Consider the following 19,774-nt stretch of genomic DNA (forward strand, 5'->3'; position numbering starts at 1 on the left):
TCGGGCCGTGGCCGGCCGTGGCGTCCCCGCCTGGTCTGCAGAGTGGACGACTTTTCGGACGCCGGGGCGGTTCGCTGCCCAGTCCCAAAAAACCATGGAGCATCCCATGAGTCATGGGACGCCATGGGACACCACGGGCCGATTTTTCCCATGGGGAAGATATCCCATTGATTTTTTGCACCATTTCCCATGGTGTTGAGCAACCCATGGGGAGATGCCCCATGGTGTGTGTCCCATGGGAGCACTTCCTTGCCATGACAGAGTGTCTAGAAAGATCATTGTATGAAGTGCCTCCGTCTGAGAGGGTCATCAACCACTTTAATGTCCGCCTAAGGTGAACTTTTCACGATACAACCGATTTTGAAACTAGATTTTGTCTACAAGTCACCGTTGACATGATATTACCTAAACGTAAAAATTAGACGGAGACTTCAACGCACGGGCAGGAATTCCATCCCATGGGAATGGCGACGCCATGAGATAGTTCACACCATGGAGAGGCCCTCCCATGGTGTTCATCCCGCGCCATGGGAAATAACCTCTATTTTCCATGGGAGGCCACTTACCCATGGTGCTGACCCGCGTTCCCATGGGATTTCAGTTAGGTCCCATGGAATATGACTCATTGGATCCCATGCGACCCATGGTTTTTTGGGACTGGGTGCCTGCGTCAGCCTGCGCGCCGTCGCTGGAGGCAGGCTGCTGGACCCCGCCTGGCCCCGCCCGGCCACCGCCGCTGTCCGTCTGGGATCGAAATTTTTAATCGACAATTTTTATCGGTGTCTTGTCGAGCGAACGGGCGGGGCAGCCGGAGCGCTTGTCTGGTTGAACGACCCAAAGGGGCCCAACTCTCCCGCGCGGGCCTTTGTATGTGCGCGCGCGCGCGTGCGTGCGTGTGTGTGTGTGTGTGTGTGTGTGTGTTTGTGTTTGTGTGTGTGTGTGTTTGTGTGTGTGCGCGCGCATGCTGCCTGCCGGTCGGCCGCCTGATCCAAATTTTTGATTCGTGCGCGGGGTACTTTTGTTTTGTTCCCCGGTAGCGTGCCGCCCTGCCCTGCCCGCCCACTGACGCTGCCCGCCAAACGCCTCCCTTGTTCTGCGCTGCCTGTCGGTGAGGATGTTCTCGGACGAGACAGGCACCCTGCCCCGCCGCTTTCCCGGGCCTTTCCACGTCCGCGTCTCGCGGTGCGTGGCGAAAAGCGAAATGTTCTTGCGGTGTAGGGCCGCGGGCGACGTGTTCACGTGAAGTCTCGCAGTGGGGCGGGCGGTCCGGCCGGCCGGCCTTTAAATCTTAATGGGCTCATCTCTGAATTCAGGCAACGGGGTTGGTCCGCCGGCCGGACTCAGGCGTCCGACTTGCCGGCTTGCGAAGCCAAGGGCGAAGCCTGCCCGTCTGGACGGCCTGGACGTCAGAGGCACCATGCGCACTCAAAGTGCTCGCCCAGCCGTCTCAAGCAAGCCGAGAATCTCGTCCGTTCGCTGGGCGTGCCGCTGCGACGCGATGCGACCAACTCGGGAACTGTTTGTGCTTCGTAATTGCCGCCCCGTCGGCAGTGCGACGAAATATTGGTGGCGCTGGCAGCTCATTTCGAAGCCGCGCGCTGCGGCGCTGCGGCCTGTGTGCAGTACCAACACAGCAACTGCTGCACTGCACGCCCCCACCTCCTTCTCCGCGCGTCCTGAATTTTGCCTTTTCCAATATGGCTGTGTGTAATTTGCACCGACTGGTTCTCTATCTCCATCAATGCCGCCCTGTGCTTTTCACGCCGATGGAGGGAGAGAGGGAGCGACGCCCCCGCAGTGGCAGCAGGCGCGGCGTGGCGCAGCCCTCCCCCGCGCTGCTGTCTAAGCCCGCCTAACGCCTTGGTGGATGACACTGGCTTAAGTTTCAGTCGGAAATTTCCAGCTGAGAATAGCATGGCGAGGCGGGGTGGGGTGGCGCGGGGCGAGGCGAGGCGGGTTTGCCGCGTCACGCTCCTCTACCCAGTTTGTCTCCAACGGTTCGCCGGCCGTCAGGGCTTCGGGGATTTTCCTATTTTCATTATTTGGACGGAATGAGGTCGGGCGGAGTGAAGCTGCACTCGCATCGGGCATTAGCGCACCTGTGCGCACCGCCGCGTGGCGTGGCGGGTTGAAAAGTGGAAAACCGCGCTCGGCTTTTCTATTTCGTTTTCGCCTGTCCTGAAACTGACGCGCGCGCATTTCCCCGAAAACCTCAGCCTTTTTCACGCTGCCTTTTTTCAATGATCGTTGGCGCGTCAGCGGCCACGTGCAAAGTTTAAATTAAAAGTTTGGTTTTCTTTTAATGTTCATTTTTTTCGGGGGGATGTCGGTGCTTTGTGCGGCATATGAACTGCTGTAGCGGAAATTTGGCTCCTAGCAACTTGCTTTTTCTTTTTCTTTTTTTTTTTTTACTCGCAGCAGCATCTAAGGCAGCGATGCGGCGCGTGTGGCGAGAAGGGCGGCCCAGGGGCGGCCTGGAGCTGCGGGCTGGCTGTGGCGGACGACCCGATAACCTCGAGGGCCATCGCTGGGCACTGATATCGCAAGATTTACTGCACAAGTGGTTGTTGCCAACGTCCACCGCGCAGCTGCCGGCCCTTCGACTATCGAGCGCCACCCGTTTTTATATGCCTTTTTGTGGCTTGTGACAAAAACGCGGCGACGTCGGGGTGGAAGGTGCCGCGCCGCTCGCCTTTTGCAACACGGCCTTATCTTTTCCGGCAGTCGCGCTGGCAAATCAGCGGGTCACTGGGTCCGCTGTGGCCGCTAGACGCACCCCCACGGCCAGTGAACAGAGTCCGTGTTTGGAGGTGGGTGCACTGAAAAACCAAACGTGGTCCAGACCGCATCAACTGGTGTGGTCAAATGGATGCCATTTTGACCGCATCAGTTGGTGTGGTCTAGACCACGTTTGGGGCGTTTGGTGCGGTCTAGACCACACCAAACGTGGCCAAACGTGGTCTAGACCGCACCAAACGTGGCCAAACGTGGTCTAGACCACACCAACTGATGCGGTCAAAATGGCATCCATCTGACCACACCAGTGGTGCGGTCTGGGCCACGTTTGGTTTTGCAGTGTGGGTGTGGGTGTTCGTGTGGGTGGAAACGGAGACCTTCTCACAGCTCTCAAAGGCGTCGTCGGCGCGGCCACCCTTCCTGTGTCCACACAGCGTCGGATATCAATCGGTCTGATTTCCCTTATCGACCCCCCGGGCCTTGGCTCGCCGTGGCGGCACCGATAAGTGCTCCAAAGGGCACCCGAGCCGTTTAAAGGCCGCGGTTTGAAATCTCCCTGAAAGTTTCCCCGCGTCCCTGGAGTGGGAGGAGGGAAAGAAAAGATGCTTTAATGCTCGTAGCCAGGCCAGGGGAAGAAAGGGCGTGGGGGCACTTTGCACCAACAGAGGTGAAAAAGTGAGCGCTTTGCCCGTCAGGTCTTTGCGGATGGGGAAGGCGGGCGCGAAACAGACTGAGGGTCGCCGATCGAAAGCAGGCCGAGCGGCACCGAAATGCATAGAGAGGGTCGTCAGAATAATGGTTTTATCGTGTTCTCGTGTGAATTCTTCACGACTTGTCGGCGAACCGTGGAGTGTGTTACAGTGGACATGCACAAGAACGTGGGCGCGCAAGAGCGTGGCGCGCCACGTGGCCCTCATCGCGGCGGCCCTCGCCGCGGCCCGTCCGACCGTGCTCAAATGGGCTGGCAAAACGGCCAATTCGGCGTTACGGCGTCAAATTATGCTCGCCCCGAGGTGTGCTTGGCGTCGTGGTGCTGCGGCCTCCCCTGCCTCCCTCCAGGCTGGAGGCTCCAGGCCGAAGAGCCCACGGCCCAAGGCGGGCCGGCCCAGCCAGGGGGTGGCTACACTGTACCTTACACTGTACCTCCCACTGTACCCACACTGCGGTGCCGCCGGGTGCCGCGCAGCCCATTCCTCGTCCGCGGAGCCAAGCCGTGGGGGTTTGGCGCGAGCGTGGAGTGAAGAATGTCAACCAACTGGTTCGCCTGGAAGGGCCGCCGAAAAGAGTCCGCACCGCGTCTTAGCAGCTCGTTAGCGATTGTTGTTGGTGTTTTTGTTGTTGGTCTCCTCTACCGAATTCTGATACGGGGCTGTGTGGCGCGGCTCCAGATGTGCCAGCGCGGTCCCACTCGGCCCCGCAAGATCGCTCTCCAAAGTTTGGTCGGCAAAGTTTTTCGGGGATTGAAAAGCACACGGTTTCTTTTGCGGTGCGGAGAGGGGCTGCTTGTCTGCAGAGGTCACCGCTGGTCTCGATATTGCTTTTTTTTTTGTCGCCGGGGCCGCGGCGGACGCGTCGCGGAGGGTTGAATGGCACGGCCGGCATGGGGTTGTGGCGTGTCGGAAAGGCCGAGCTACGCCGGGCTTTATTAATGCACGCTTGATTGGGGTTCTGTCCGTTGCCTGTCTCGTTGCCGTGGCGCGCCGTGGTCGGACGATGCAGATGCACTGTAAGCAGCCGTCCGAAGGCTGCCCGAAGGCTGTTGTTTCTGTCGGCCTGCCGGGACACGCTCGTCCTGAAGTGAGCATGCAGATGCAGAAATTGTTAGCTCTGCCGTGGTCAAATGTTAGTGAGTATTTTCTTCAGTGGGTGAGACTGAAATGTAGAACAAATAGTAAAAGTCTATCTGAGAGTAAAATCTGCTGAAATTCGTCGAGCTTGAGGTGCTTTGCAGCGCGCGTCATGTTCTTCGCGCGCGGCCCGTATTACCCCCTTGCCTCCACGGCGGCAGTCCTTGTTTCCGAGTAACGGAGGGAGAGCCCTAAAGCCTCCCTTGTCGTGCAACGTCAAATCAACATCCATTCGGTAGCGCCGACCGGAAAGGGAGGGAACAGACGACTGTCGCCGCATCTAAACAACAATCAACATTTTCTATGCACGTTAGCGCCGGGCCGGTTCCCTCCCCCGCCCAAAAGTTTCGGTCTGGCCGATTCAAATCTGTTGTCAGTGTGATTCGTCAGGCCCCCTGCGGGAGGGAGGAGAGTCCTTGCCATGGTAAAAAAGAAAGAGAGGGCGAGGAGGAATAAGACGCGGCGGAAAATGGGGCCGGCAGGGATGGAGGAAGGGATGAGGCCTCGGGATGAGGCCGCGCTGCCGAGCCTCCGGAGATCCCTCGCCGCGTTCCAGGCGCCCTTCGTGGCCCCGGCCGGCCCATCCACGCCCAACGCGCAACCCTTCCGCGGCCTTTGCTGCCACGTGCGGCCCCGCGCTGCAGCCCTGCCCCGCGGTGCCTGCCTGGCGCGGCCTGGCGCGGCCGGAAGGGTGACGGAGTGGTGCGCCGCCTTTTCCAGAAGCCAAGGGCTGGAAGTCGGCGGCTGGGAGGCGACGGTGCCGCTGGAGAATGCCAAATGCCTCCCAAGGTCGGCTCGCTCTACGCAGCGGTGGAAGGGGTACCTGCCCCGCCCCGCCCCGCCCCCCAGCCCGCGGCCTTGAGAGGGCGGCTGCGTGCGGGGGCGGCCCGTGGGGGCGGGGCGGGGCGGGGAGAACCAAGGTCGCCCAGGATCAGCTCGGCGCGTGCCCCGTCGGCCTGGTCCACCCCCGTGGGGCGGCGCCGGATTTGGTTCAAATTCTCGCGCCGTGCTCCCCTTCCCCGGCGCCTCTGCAAATTGGACTCGGCGAGCACCGGAGCGAGGGTTGCGCACGGTGTGGTGGCGCACAGTGTGGTGCGGCTAGTATGGTGGCGCATGGTGTAGAGGCGCACGGTGTGCTGCACGAGGTGAATGAGCGCTCCGGTCCAGTCGTGCCGCCGCAGGGGTGGAGCGTTTCAGCATGATCAGCTCTGCTGCAATGTCCCCTGAAGCAGAACGGGAGTTTATCCGCGAGTTCATCAGAATCTCGTTTCCTGCTTCCGATCGAATGCGAAATTTCATCATTTCATGGAGGAAAATGTTTTCGTGAGAACAATGAGTCTGAGTCCCGCAGGCCTGGGCTGCACGAGTCAGCGCAGTAAGTGGCGGCGTTAAAACTTCGCCCTTGGTCGTGTTTGCCCTTGACGGCGTGGTGGTGGGGGCGTGGGTGGGGCGGGCGGTGCGTACAGTAATATCACTACGCGTGCACCCCCTCCCCCTCCCCGTTCAAGGTCTTCCCTACGCCGCCGCTTCCCTACGCACCCCTAGCCCCCCGCTTGAATGGCCCTCGCCGCCCCCTGCCCCGGGAGTCATCTCGGCCGCATTGATCGTGGTGGGGGTAGGCCTAGGCCGGCCTAGGACGCAGGGCCGCGGAGCCGCGCCCTTCGCTGGACGCGTCACGGCTGTGAGGAGGCGCCTGCACTGTGACGCATTGTGACTCGCTGCGACCAAGGACTGTGACGAGGCGCCTGCACTGTGACGCAGCGAGACTCGCTGCGACCAAGGACTGTGACGTGGCGGCGCCACTTTGAGGCGTTGGTTCGCGCGGCCCGGCCTCGGTCGCCCTCCCCTGCGCTGGGACTTCCCTCGCTGCAGTGCGCCCCGTGGACCGCGGTAAAGGTGGGGCTCACTGCAAGGGTGCGGGGGAGACAGCGACAGTTCGCTCTTCCGAATCGTTCGACTGGCTCACGAAAATAAAATGACTTTGTGGATGTCTGAATGCGACAGCTGCAGTCGAAGACCCGACGCAGCCAAAAGGTCGGCCATTGTATGACGACCGCCAATTCCAGATTCTGAAATTCTTTCGTGGATACCAGCTTTTGGTCGCGGGTGCCGGATTTCCGACTGCAGCCATCAAACTGAGACTATGGATGACCACAACAAAGTCTGTGTTTCCGCGCAAGTGTCGCAGGGCTGGCTTTCGGGGGAGGTCACGTGCACGGACCGCTAATCCACGCACGCGTGTTGGCCGTATGTCGCGGGAATTTCGTTGTTTCGTTGTCCGCGAGCCCCCGGCCGTCACGTGGCGCTCCTTTGTGTAAGGGCGGTCTCATTTCCTTTTCGCGTTTTCCTTGTAGACGTCGCCAAACGCGAGTAGTGTTTGCAGCGCCATTGTGTGGTCGGAAGATGCGCGTTTTCCTGGTCCAGTTGCCCAGGGTTGCCACAAGTCTGGAAAACCTTGAAAACCTGGAAAAGTCAGTTAATTTGAAAATGGTCAGGGAAGTCATGGAAAAGTCAGGGAAAATGAAATGAAGTCAGGGAAAAACGGAAGTAAGTGGCACAAACGACCCTAGACACCAATTTCGTTCGATAAACTCATCACTTAATAGCCCCAACTTCTGGAAAAAGTATCCGAAAAAGTCAGGAAAATACATAAAATATTGGTCTGGAAGTCAGGGAAAAGTCAGGGAAAATGAAAATTTCATATTTGCGGCAACCCTGTTGCCCGAACCGAACAATGTGCGTGTTGGGTTCAGACGCTCGCCCAGGCCATTGTCTAAGGGTTCTGGCTAAACAAGCGTTCCCTTAGCTCTACCTTGTCGGGTGCCTCGCACTGCCTCCCCTCTGCTGTAGGGAAATTAAAAGAAATCAGGGGCTAAGTTTTCCAAAAGACTTGCAACCTGCCGGAAACCCATAAAAAATGGAAACTTCGTTTTTTTTTCCTGTAGATAGTAGGCACTTCTGGCGGATGATGCTTTTTAAGCGGTCTTGTTTTTATCCCTTTGAGAATTTTTAAATTTTATTTTCCAGAGTGCTGCTACGGTACCGGCGATGATACCATCTGGAAATAAACCGAACCTGTATTATACTGGAGATCCCAGGAGATGGATTTACTAGCCTGCGCCCTGCTCCCGAAATTGGGCGCCTGTGCGGGGTGTACTCGCTCGGTCGCAGGGTTTCTGGGAAAACGTGTTTTTCGCGGTGAGCCGAATAGATTGGAAGAGTTTGTGGCGTGGCGGCTGCACGGCCCATGCGCCCTGCTTCATTGATCACCGATGGCGCAGTCCGCCCCCACCCCTCCCCCTTGCCTGTCGCAGTGCGGGGCAGTGCGGGGAATGGACCAGACACAACGAGGGCGGCGCGCCGGGTGTCGGGGTCGAGCGTCCTGTTCATGTTGGCTTGTAGAACACAGGTACGGTGCCATAGTCCGCATGGCGGCATAGGTTTTTCTTTTGCGAACCGGGTACTTAATCGCTGTGACTGGTTCTACGTGACGTTCCTCAAACGCGTGATTTTGGCATGTCTTGTAAGTAATGGTGCAGTGCTCGTGGTACACAATGTGTTCCTCTGTGAGTGCTGAATCAGCCTCCCCTGGGCGGCGTGGTTCCGCAGCGCTGCTCGCGGGCAAACAAACTCCCACGCGACCAGGGCGCTGGGTGCATGGGGCGCACCCCGATGGCGCCCCGCAGCGGCCCACCACCACCACAACGTGGTGCAACCCGGTGCAACCCGGTTCAACCCGCGCCCCGTGATTCACAGCGGTTGTACAGTGGTGCCGCCTGAGTCACATGGTGGCTCTAGCTCTGGACAGTGGCGGAACCAATGGCGGCCTATTGGGGGGGGGCAAAGTCGCACTTTTTGCCTACTTACATTGGCAAAGTAGCACCTTTTGCCTACCTTTCAGGCGGCTATCTAGGGGCGGGGGGGGGGGGGGGAAACCCCTCCCCCCCCCTGTATCCGCGCCTGGCTCTGGAGGATCTCTCTGTCCTGGCCACGTGGGCCTTAGACTATTGCGGCTCTCCAAGGCCTCTTCGCTTGACGGAGAAATCATCGAAACGGAGTAGGGCCCTATTTAGAAGCCCTCTGCCTTGGCATCAGTGCCCCTCGAAAGGGCCAGGGCCAGCCCTCGACCCAACGTCTTGCGAGGGCCGCGAGAGGCGCCAGGGTTTCACCCCCATTCTCTCGTGGGATGGCAGGAACGCTGGAGCACGTTCCAATTAATGGGCGTCCTTGGACATTTGCCGGTGAGGGCACCTAGAGGTGCCCAAAGCGGGAAGCAAATGTCGGGAATGTCGCCTGTAACACCAGGCAGTTTTGGAGAAACTTGGTTGGCACGGCTGCGGCTGGACTTCATGCCGGATTTCTTCGTTAGTAATCAGAGACAAGCTAGACCAGCGTGCTTTTAGCACGACGGACAAAAACTCATTGTGAACCTAAGTGGCGGGTAAAGTAGCCCTCTGTACGCTTTGTGGTTCTCAAATCCAGCGTCATTTGTTTGGCGCCATTTTGAAATGAGCAATCTGAGAGTCTGCCTGCAGTGTAACTGCCGACCAATCAGCAGCCACGCCCCGCGTTTCACAGCCTGACCTTTGGCGTGATTTAGAAGGGTGACCTGCCGCGCTTGCATGTCCGCACCTATGGCCGCAGTAGTGTTCACTGCCGTGAGAAGAAATGTGCTTGTTGTGGTCTTTTTTACCAGCTGTATTTCATTCATTTTTCGTGCAGCTGAATTTACCGTTGGACCCTTTGCCTGAGGACACTAATTGTTCTGTACTTTGAACGAAGTGGCGACCGTCTCCTGCATCCACGTCTGATTTCTTGCGCTTGTTCATAACCTGTAGCTCACAAGTGAATTTAGTTTCCAGACTGCATCTCGGCTGTCCACGCAGTTCATTCAGACCTATACTTTGAGGAAAACATAATTAGAAAATTAGTTGACGTCTTTCCTGCGCTGCGCCCGACAGCGCCTCAATCGCTACTCTCACTGTGGAGGTTCAAAAGATGGTAGCGCTGCGCGGTAACACCGATACTTTTATTTCTCTCTAATCGCTCGGGTCAGTGACTCTCTCCCCGGCACATACGTGCGGTGCCTTCCAAGTCGGGGTTAGTGCATTGCGCTCCGGCCCCGCCGGACCCCGCTTCGCTTCCAGGAACAGAATCCAATGAAGTACTGGCTGCGTATTCATAAACCTGCCAGCCGGGGATTTTGATTGGTCGATATTGACAGTGGGAACGCTGGAGTCGAAGTGCGCAGCCAATGGATGGTTGAACTGACCTCGGTGACCGAAGTCAAATGACGTAACCTGGATATTGGACGCTGCTTAATTGCCTACTGTCGCTCCCGAAACTCTATGACCAATGTGTTGTGACCAGGGTAACCGGGCCCGGGCTGCCGGCAGCAGCCACGCACGTTGAGCTGGCAGGCGGTCTGACCCCCCGCAGAGAGAGAGGTCTCGGCACTAAAACACTGGAAGTGCACAAAAGGCAAAAAGTAACAAGTCATCGGACGAGGAACTCGAGGAACGCACTCTCGGCCAATCACGGCCGTCGTAGCCTGGCGTGGCCTGGCGGGGCGTGAGCGCGTGAGCGCCATACCCAAGTCCCAGATTAGTCGCGGCTGAACTATTTGTCCAATCTTGTTGCCTGGCGACGCACGGCGACGCACGACGATGCCAAGATTGTCGTCCTGGAGTCGTAAAAGTAATCGGCGCCATTTCCTGCGACGCGCGCGTGGCCCATGTGGCGCCGATGTCCGTCCCAGAGTCACAACACTGTCACAAGGCGATCAGGAATGAGTCTTGACGTCGGGCCCGTCTAGCATAGCTCTGCTTCGTACAGCCTCTCATCCAGCTACATCATCACCGCTGCTAGACTTTAGCGGTTTGAGTCAGCAAGACACTCCGACATCGCGGACAGCAACCTGAGATGCGGAAGGATTTTAGCAGGCAGCTCACCGATGAACAAGGGCGGTCTTGGTTCCTTGCGGTGCTTTTCAGGAGGACATCGCTGAAAGCCTGCACGCTCACCACCCAATTTGTTATTGTGCTCGGGCGAGCGTGATTTTCGCAACGGATCCAGTTTCCGAGATCCCCTCATCAGTGGCTGTTCTACATATTTCAGGTTTCTGGGTAAAGGAAGCGAGCCTTCGAACACGACGTGCCGTTTTACCGGTAACTGACACTCGGGGCGTCGCTCTGGTGCACTGTGATGGACTCGACGCGCACGTGGTGTGTGTTTGCACTTAGTGATCATGCTACCCGCCCCACATATGTCACCTTTTATGCGTGACACCTCCGGCTGTGTTGGGATTAAATGCGCCCGCAATACACATCCATTCGATGTCCAGCCCGGGAGATTGCGCTGCGTAGGGTGACACTAGCCATGTTTCCTCGTCACTGGAATGTCAACCAAATTGAGACTTTCTGCTCACCGTGTGTATGGGGACTGTGCCGACGGTATTAACCGAGCACTGCAGAACTAGCGATCTTACTTCCACATGAAGGTCCAGTCGACGGGATGCACGAAGGCAGCAGTTTATGGGGCTTTGCCGTCACTCCAAGCTTTATAGGGCCACGCCGGGATATTCATTTTCGTATTCTTAAGTATTCAGCAACATTCTAATACATTATTGTAATCAGAGAAATCAATTCTCCTATTTGGAATAACTTAGAATATTTACTAGTATTCTTAGGTATTCAGTGGCATTCAGAAAGAATTCTGGCATAAAAGTATAAAAAGCATAAAAACCTGCCCCATGTAGAGAGGCCGAACTTGGTCTAAATAGCACGCCATGGCCGCCACAAGCAAGCCCTAACCTCGATTTCCACACATTTTTCACCGTGTTGACCAGCCATGTGGCAAGACTGATCCAAAACCAAGGCAAGAAATCTTACTCCGTAGAAACGGCTCATTCCGGTAAAAGCATCAAAGATGTGGAGGGAGTACAAAGGACGCCCTGGATTCGGTGCAGTGTCCGCCAGCATCTTTAACCACGAGTTCTTCACATTTGTCACAATTTGGAAAAAAATCAATGGCAACTTTTGCTCTACACCTGATATTCCAATGTACACTCAAATTCACAAGTATTCTTTGAAATTCATCATTGTTTCGTAATCAGTAGTGTTCTCATAACTCGTAATATTCATAGATATTAAAATCCTCTCCATTCAAAGAAAGCAGTGATTTTTTCCGCGGACTTGCCCATAGGTGCCCGTTCCTGGAGGTTGCAGAGGTTCCTGGAGGTTTCTGGAGATTGTTAGACCGAGGCCAGCCCGCCGTATATTGTGTTTCTCGCCGGAATCTTGCATTGACGCAAGACACTCATTATCGCGACACGACCTGCGCCTCGGCGAGATGAAGATATTGCATGTACCGAAATGATCTTGCGTGCCTGCCGTGGACTCCGTGGACTTGGCAGCGCCGCGCGATGTGCAGGGCTTATCGGGTGCATCGCAGAATTACTTGGCTGCTGCATATCGCCGCTCACTCACTGTGTCTTTTTCGCAGGACTGCGCCTGGAGAGGCAAACCGTAGGAAGATAGTGTAGTCCAGGCGTACTGCGAGATAGACTGTACCTTTGGCGTGGCCTTCGCAAAATTCATGCAACGGGAGATGCGCTTACTGTACCGAAACACACGGGGCTCTCGAACCAGTTGGAGCAAGGGCTTGTGTACACAAGGGCTCATCGCTCGTGGCTCACAGTGTGTACCTACGCTCGCTGCTTCCCAGGTAGATCGTACTGTTTGCTTGAACGGCAGGGCACTCGTACTGCCTGTCAACATTATCAAATTCTTGCGGCAAAAGGATGTATCTAAAATTCCTACCGTTTTTATTTGCAAACTAACTGTTTTTTCATCTTGCTAAATTTAAGAAGCCTCAATTTGAATCCGTTTAAAAGGTGCCTTTGATTATACATTTTACCGACTGATTTAACACAGTCTCTTAAATTTTAGGAACTGTAGTTTTGGCACTGATAGTAAAACTGCATCATATCCCCTTTCACTGAAAATCAAATAGTGATACATCTCACTCTCTGAGGGATGAGACATAACTGTCTCACCGAAAAAATGGTGATACTAAAATGTATCACCGAAAAAATAGTCGTACACGCATGTATCACCGAAAAATTGGTCGTACACGCATGTATCACCGAAAAAAAGGTCGTACACAAATGTATCACCGAAAAAAGGGTGATACTTCCCCAGGAAAACAAGGGCCAATCTCGCTGATGTCTCACCGTTTTTTCGGTGATACATTTGTGTACGACCCTTTTTTCGGTGATACATGCGTGTACGACCATTTTTTCGGTGATACATGCGTGTACGACCATTTTTTCGGTAATACATTTTGTATCGCCGAAAATTGGTGAGATGTCTCACCCTTCGAATTTCAGTGTTGAGGCGGGTTAAGGGAGGCGCGGGATCTTTTATGTAACTGAACTGATACTGAACACTGAACTCTGCACTCAGCGTGAATGGGGCAGCCACCCGACGATACTCGGGATCATTATTTAAGTGTCTTATTTGTCGTATATGCTGTCACAAGAACGCCACTCCGAGGCTTGTCAGTGGGAGTGATCCATCTTTCTTTTGAGATGACATTGTAAACGTCTGTGTAGACCATCGCCGCGAATACATTTCTGTTTTGTTTAGGGGAAAATAGTAAATTTAATTTGGTTATCAGGTGCGACACATCCCCTTATTTTGTGTGAACTTTTCCCGGCACGCTGCCGATTGTGACCTTTGACCCTTTCGGCACGGCTGTGACACGGTTGTGCGGACCTTAGCGCTCTTTGCCTGTGTAACTGTCAAGCGCGTACATTTTTCATCCGTGTTAATAGCGGCATTCCATGGCGTTTCTGTTTTGTTGCTTTTTGCCTATTTTACTTTTTGCGACGCGGGAAGTCTCTTTATGACATGTTCGCCAGCTTTATGGGAGATGCTCCATGCAGTGAGCTCATTGGGATACATTCCGGGCGTTCCTGCGCTGCTGCAGGTCCGGTGGTGTGGGAACTTTCATCAACCTGCTAGGCTTTCTCGCCCGCTTCGCGGCCAGTTGTGTCGCGCGTCTTTTATTTACCGGCCGATAGTGGCCAAAGCCGTCGGGCCGCGCAGTGCCGTTTATAGGCTCGTGTGCCCGACTGCCGCACTGCCAGCTCGCCTTGCATACCATGACTCGGTGAGGTGAGCAAGGCTTGTGCGGCCGTGCGTTCGATCGTGTCCATTCATCCGTTCATTCATTCATCGCTCTGCGAAAGCACGGCCTGAGATTCCAAGGTGCCTCCTGTGAAAATGACCTCTCCTTCCGGGGCAGGCCTGGGAAACCCAAAATCCCAAACGCTGCTTTAGCCGTCCGTTTGTTCGTTCAGCTGCGCTTGTCGCCTAGCAAATTCATAGAAATAACAAATTCGTCGCATGTTTTTTTTTTTCAGATCCATTGTGCTCAGGTCGCTGTCCTTCGCTATCCTCAACGCCCATGTTCCAACCTAACGGAATTACTTTGACTGTTCGACTGGTCTTGAGGGAAAAGTTGCTCTTGCAGCACCTCGCGAAGTACCTGACTGCGCTGTCTGGGAGCCGAGCTGTGAAGGTGGACGAGGCAGGCGTACCCTGCACCACGCGCACAGCCACTCGCGGAGCCTTGCCATATCAATCGCTTGTCGCATTAGTGCCTCTTTTTTGTTGCATTCCGCGAAAGCGGCCCGGCCGGTTTGACGGACGCACTGCAATCGCAGCGCTACGCACGCATACGCACGCAGGGTGCCGCCGGGATACGGGCGGCGGCTTGGCCGCGCGGATTTGGCGCGAGTAGCGGCGGAATGCCGCCAGCACGCGTCGCCGCACTCGCATGCTGCTGCATGCTGCACTCGCTGCCGCGCTCGGCGAGGAGGTGGCCACGCCGGGCCACGCATTCCAGGGGGCCTCAGCGGCCGTCTCTCTCGCACCTCTGCGGGAAGAGTGTTCGAAAGTCGTGTTTGCAGTCGGCCTGCAGGAAGGGTACGCGGAACATGGCTCGGCCAGTCCAGGGGTTCCACTCCAGACCCTGGCCGACGGTCCGCCCGTCGTGCGGAAGGACACTGCTTCCAGAGGAAGCGCGGCGCTGCACGGATTGCAGTGGGGAATAAAAACTGTCGTTTGGCGTCCTCGGTGCGTTGCGGAAGAAGGCCGCTCACCGTCCGCACAATGCAGATGGCACATGATGGGCTGTCTGCGGCGCGGCGGCGTGGCGCCGCTTGCCGTGCACCGTCCTAACGGTCGGCAAGGCCGCCGCGTAATGGCCGCGTGACGTAACGGCACGCACTGCAATCAATCGGTCGGGGTGGCAACCCAACCCTGGAATCGCCGGTGGGCGCACGCGACCGCACGCCGCCGCCGTGCCGTACACGGGTTTTACGCGGGCTGCTGTGTACGGTTGCCACCCAACAACTAACAGCAAAGCAGGAAGTCTTCACTTGTCTCCCAAAGGTGTGTCTTAAGTTCGTCCTAAAGTTTCAAAGATGAAAATTTAAACTTTTCAATCATTCAGTTTCCCTCTTCTTGAGGGAATCGCAGGAAAGGGCCGGTCTCAGGGTCGCCGTGCAGGCTGCATCGAGAGAACGGGCTAGAAGTGCGCATGCTTCGTGTCGATGGCATCTCCGTCCGACAAGACCTCCACTACCACGCGGCGGCACGGCGGCGGCACGGCAGCGACGCGGCGTGGCGGAGCGCGGCGTTCATTGATGCAACGCGCTGGCGGCGCTGGCCGTGAGAATGAATGGCGGACGGCAATCGCCGTGCACGACCATTAGGTGGCACATTTGCAAAAATGCAGTCAGGTCACGGTCCGCGCGGCCCTGCCCCCAGCACGCTGCAAGGCACGCTACAGCTTGCCGAGTCTCCACTTCACGTCTCTCAGTTCGGATGAGCGCAGTGTATAGCGTCCGTCGACTATTTTGATGTCGCCGATTTGAGACCATTTTGTGCATTTACTAAATCTGGTTGCAACCGGCGAGTCGCAATTTTGCCTGGATCGATGTTACGAATTAGTGGTGAAGTTTCTCGCCTGCTCTGAAAACGTTGTCGCGCTGATTACACGGCCCAGCTTTTGTTGGGCGGGAGTCGGGCTTGTTGACGGGCTGCGTGTTGTGCCCGCTGGGCCCGCTGGGCGCGCTGGTGCGCTGGGCGCTGGACCTGGAGGGGACCCTGGAGGGGCGCTGGAGGGAGCCCTGCAGGGCCGGCCCGCCAGATGTTCCCCGCCCTGCACCTGCTCCGTAAGGCCCTCGTAAAAAGTTTGGCTTTCGTTTTGGCTCGGCGCGGTACGCATTGTCTTCCTGAATTTCTACTTTTAATTGAAAGATTATGGGATTTTCACCTGCCCGGTGCTAATGCGGGACCTGCGCCTTGCTTGCGCTTTTCGATTTGTTGACGAAGTTGGAGAGGATTATTGGAGCTTCCGAAGGCACCAGTAGGGTCGAGGCCTCATCCGGCAGGTAAGGGGTTCGTGATGCTCCAGCTGATAAGCTCGCTTTGCCCTCAGACACGTCGTGACAGTAAAAGTCCAACCAAGCCAGTTGGTGTCTCCAAAAGCAAAGCGGCCGAGAATGCAAGTCCCTGTGAATGAAAACGCGTTACGTATGCCGGCGGTCTCTGTTTGACAACTTACGCTACTTCTTTTTTTTTTGCGGGCTGCAGAGTCTGCAGAGGCTGCGCGCGCAATGCCCCCAGACGGATGACGCTACAATTGAAACTTCCTGGCCGTGGCGCGACGCGGCCCGTCGCGGCGCCTTTGCTCCAGTTATTGGTCTGGAGTGGGTGGGTCACAGCGCGGCGCGCCAAGGGAGGACAGATTTGGCCGCTGTCCATATCTGTTTCTGCGCCCTCAGATGCCCGAAATTGGCGGACCAGGCCGGCTCGTGCTGTAATGTCACTTCTGGCAACAAGCAATTGCAGTGCAAAATAGATGGCGGCTGCCAAGGCCGGCTATATCGACACCGTCGGAGTTTCTGGCTTCGTTTGGTGCAAGTAGATCACCGTAGCTGGAGGGAGGAAAATTAAAAACCACCCAGTGCTCGGCTTGGCGGTCAGTGGTGAGACTGCGTGCACCTGTCGTACACACTCTGCGGCAGAGTTACGGTTCCCGCCTCTCTTCAAAAGCCCTGCCGACCACGCGCTGCTGCTGAGCCGCCCGTACTGGAGCGCGGCTGACCCTCGACAAGCGGGGAATCACCTGCCGTGGTCCAGGCGGTGCAGCCCGTGCAGCCTGTGCAGCCTGCACCCGGCCCGGGGTGGCCCGAGCACCTGTCCGATGCGATCGGGAGGCGTGGTGGGGCGGGGCGGGGTGGGGCGGGTCGGCCGGTGGGAGGGGAAGGAAGGGGGCCTTTGGTGACTCTCGACTCGGCAGACTCCCCGAAATTCAGAACGCTGTGCGTTCAACCCATTTCGGTACAGGAGTTGATGCAGTCGCGGTGCAGATATCCCACTTTCTGGGATCCCCTCCCTCAGCTCGTAATGACATGTGACGAACGTTGGACGTTTTCTCGTTTGTAAAGGTAAACGGACGGCCAAAAACTACTCAAGAAACCTCTGCACGTGCCATTTTGTGTTCCAGATTTGGGTTCATAGAGACCGCGCCGCACTCTGTGATATTTTTAGATTTTTGTTGTGTGGTGGGTTCATCTATGCAATTTTGAGAGCTATAATAAGATTTAAAGATCGTGCAGGATAAAAATGACTGAGCCCGAGGCGGGCAGTACGGAGGCGAAGGTGTTTGACGTGTTATCGCTTGCGTCGGCCGCGAGCAGAGCAGGGTCGACGATCTATCTTCCGTTGCCGAAATAATTTGCCCGTATAATCGTGGCGGTAATCGCTGCAAAATGAACCGCGGTCCTGCCATGCACACACACCGCGCCGGATTGCATGCATTTAGGCATTTTTTTGGCTCCTCTGTGTGCGCGTGTGTCTGTGTGTGCGTCCGGCGTAGCGGGATGGCTCTGACGCACCACCAGATGCGTGCGATTTTAATTGGGCATTCAGTGCCCCTCCTCCCCCCTTAATTGCGGGGCCTGCCTTTGGGACAGACTGGACTGGCCGTGGTCTGGCCGTGGCCATAGCCACGCTCGCAATCAGCTGCCATGGATATTTTGCCTCGAGACGAAAATCGTTATTGTCATGTCAGGGCCTTCCATCTTTTTGTCTGTAAACGTTTTCTCGTTTTCAATTTGCTTGTCGCGCTGTCATTGACGAGGCGGCCGGGCCCCCGCCTGCCCCCGCCTGCCCCGCCTGCCCCGCCTGCCCCCGCCTGCCCCGCCTGCCCCCTGCCCCCGCCTGCCCCCGCCTGCCCCCCGCCTGCCCCCGCCTGCCCCGCCTGCCCCCGCCTGCCCCCCTGCCCCCGCCTGCCCCCGCCTGCTTCGTTCCGTTCGACATGTTCATAGATTGGAGCGAGTTTTCCTCTTGTGTGTCAACGACAGGGGCGAAATTTTTTTTTGCTGAAAAAGCTGTTATATTTCGCGTGGGAATGCAGAGCGGATAAGCCTTTTCACTCTATCAAACTGCGGCTTAGCTTGATGACTCTTGAAAGTATCTCTCAGGGAGGATGACACTGACTGATCCAGCGTTTGTGTGTACGTGTCTTTCCGTGCTGTCGTCCGCGCGCATGTGTGTGTGTGTGTGTGAGGGAGAGGGCCAGAGAGGCTCATTTCAAAACAGTGGCCCTGTTAGGCTAGCGGCCCCGGCTGCCTTCGCTTGGCCGCGACGCGTCGCGCAGGTGCAGCAGGGCCCCGGCCTGGCCCAGCCCTGCAGGGCCCCGGCGCACGAGCCCCCTGCACTTGGGTGGGTAACACACACGGTGATGTACGGCGTTTAGTGGCTCTCTTCTAATGGTTGGTCCCCGCCGTTCCTTCTCCTTCTTGTTCTTTTTCCTCTTCCGGACACACGGACAGGTGCGAAGGGGGCCCGCGCGCACACTCATACACACGCGCACACTCACACACACACGCGCGATCACCTACACACACACACGCACACACACACTCACTCACACGTGCGCGCGCCGAATGGCTACCTCTCACGCGAGTAGCCTGTAATGTGATCGCGATGCACAGAAGATGCATTGACTCTCCCTTTCCAGTTTCGAGGAGAAAAAAAGAAGAAGAAAGGAAGCAATAACTCAGCCCTATTAATGTTTTTGTTTATCTAACTCTTTCGATTTTCGTAGTGTATTCGTCTTGATGGCTTCAAGCAATTAAAACTGCGTCGTCTAATTTACAAGTTGTAAGAGGATTTTCTGCGGCCTGCAGGTGTCGTGCTCTGCCGCTCTGTTTGCCCTGTTCTGGCGCCGGGAAGTGTTCCGAATTGACTGCCCGTAGCTGCAGCAAAATTGACTAAATAGTATGAAAATTTCGACTTTCTGTAACAGTGAGGTAAAACCAGAATTGTGTCAACTCCTTGGTGGCAGAATGACGTCAATCCTGCCGCCGGCTCGGCGTGGGTCCACTGGGCAGTACCCGGAAGGCCGCGGACTCGTCTAGTGGACTCGTATCCTTGGCGAGGTTGCTTCATCGGACTTTATTTCAGCCCAAGCCCAAGGACGCATTCACCAGTCCCAGCCGCTTGAACTTTTCGTGGTCTGCCCACACTGAAAAACCAAACGTGGCCCAGACCGCACCACTGCTGGTGTGGTCAGATGGGTGCCATTTTGACCACATCAGTTGGTGTGGTCTAGACCACGTTTGGCCACGTTTGGTGCGGTCTAGACCACGTTTGGCCACGTTTGGTGTGGTCTAGACCGCACCAAAGGCACCAAACGTGGTCTAGACCACACCAACTGATGTGGTCAAAATGGCACCCATTTGACCACACCAGTTAGTGCGGTTTAGACCACGTTTGGTTTTTCAGTCCAGCCAAGTAGCCGGCCATTTTTGACAGCACTATATAGGGCCCTGTTAACGGGACTGTCGGTTTTTAGTAGCGCTGTCTGTGTGTCTCATCCGAAAAATGACGAAGACAACAAGGGAATACTTTTAATGATGCCTTCCTCAGAGACGCGTCAGGGCGACAGTCGCGGACGGCCCTGAACAGGTGCACCCTGGCTCGCGCACTGGCTGGACGGCTGGACTCAGTTTCGTTTGGGATTGCGCTGGCCTTCTGAGAAAGCACGCCTCGGACGCGGGTTCGAGTCCGGGCCCCGGCGGCCCCTTTGCCTTGTTTCACATGACCCCG

At 56.4% G+C, this 19,774-nt stretch overlaps 1 protein-coding gene across 1 annotated transcript in view; it reads left to right on the forward strand.

The window, feature by feature from the left end:
• LOC117650303 (tRNA dimethylallyltransferase) overlaps positions 1-19,774 on the forward strand; it is a 146,950-nt gene that overhangs the window by 68,133 nt on the left and 59,043 nt on the right. The gene's annotated exons all lie outside the window — the stretch shown is intronic.

This window comes from Thrips palmi, unplaced genomic scaffold (assembly GCF_012932325.1).
Source record: "Thrips palmi isolate BJ-2018 unplaced genomic scaffold, TpBJ-2018v1 HiC_scaffold_5, whole genome shotgun sequence".
Taxonomy (NCBI): Eukaryota; Metazoa; Arthropoda; class Insecta; order Thysanoptera; family Thripidae; genus Thrips; species Thrips palmi.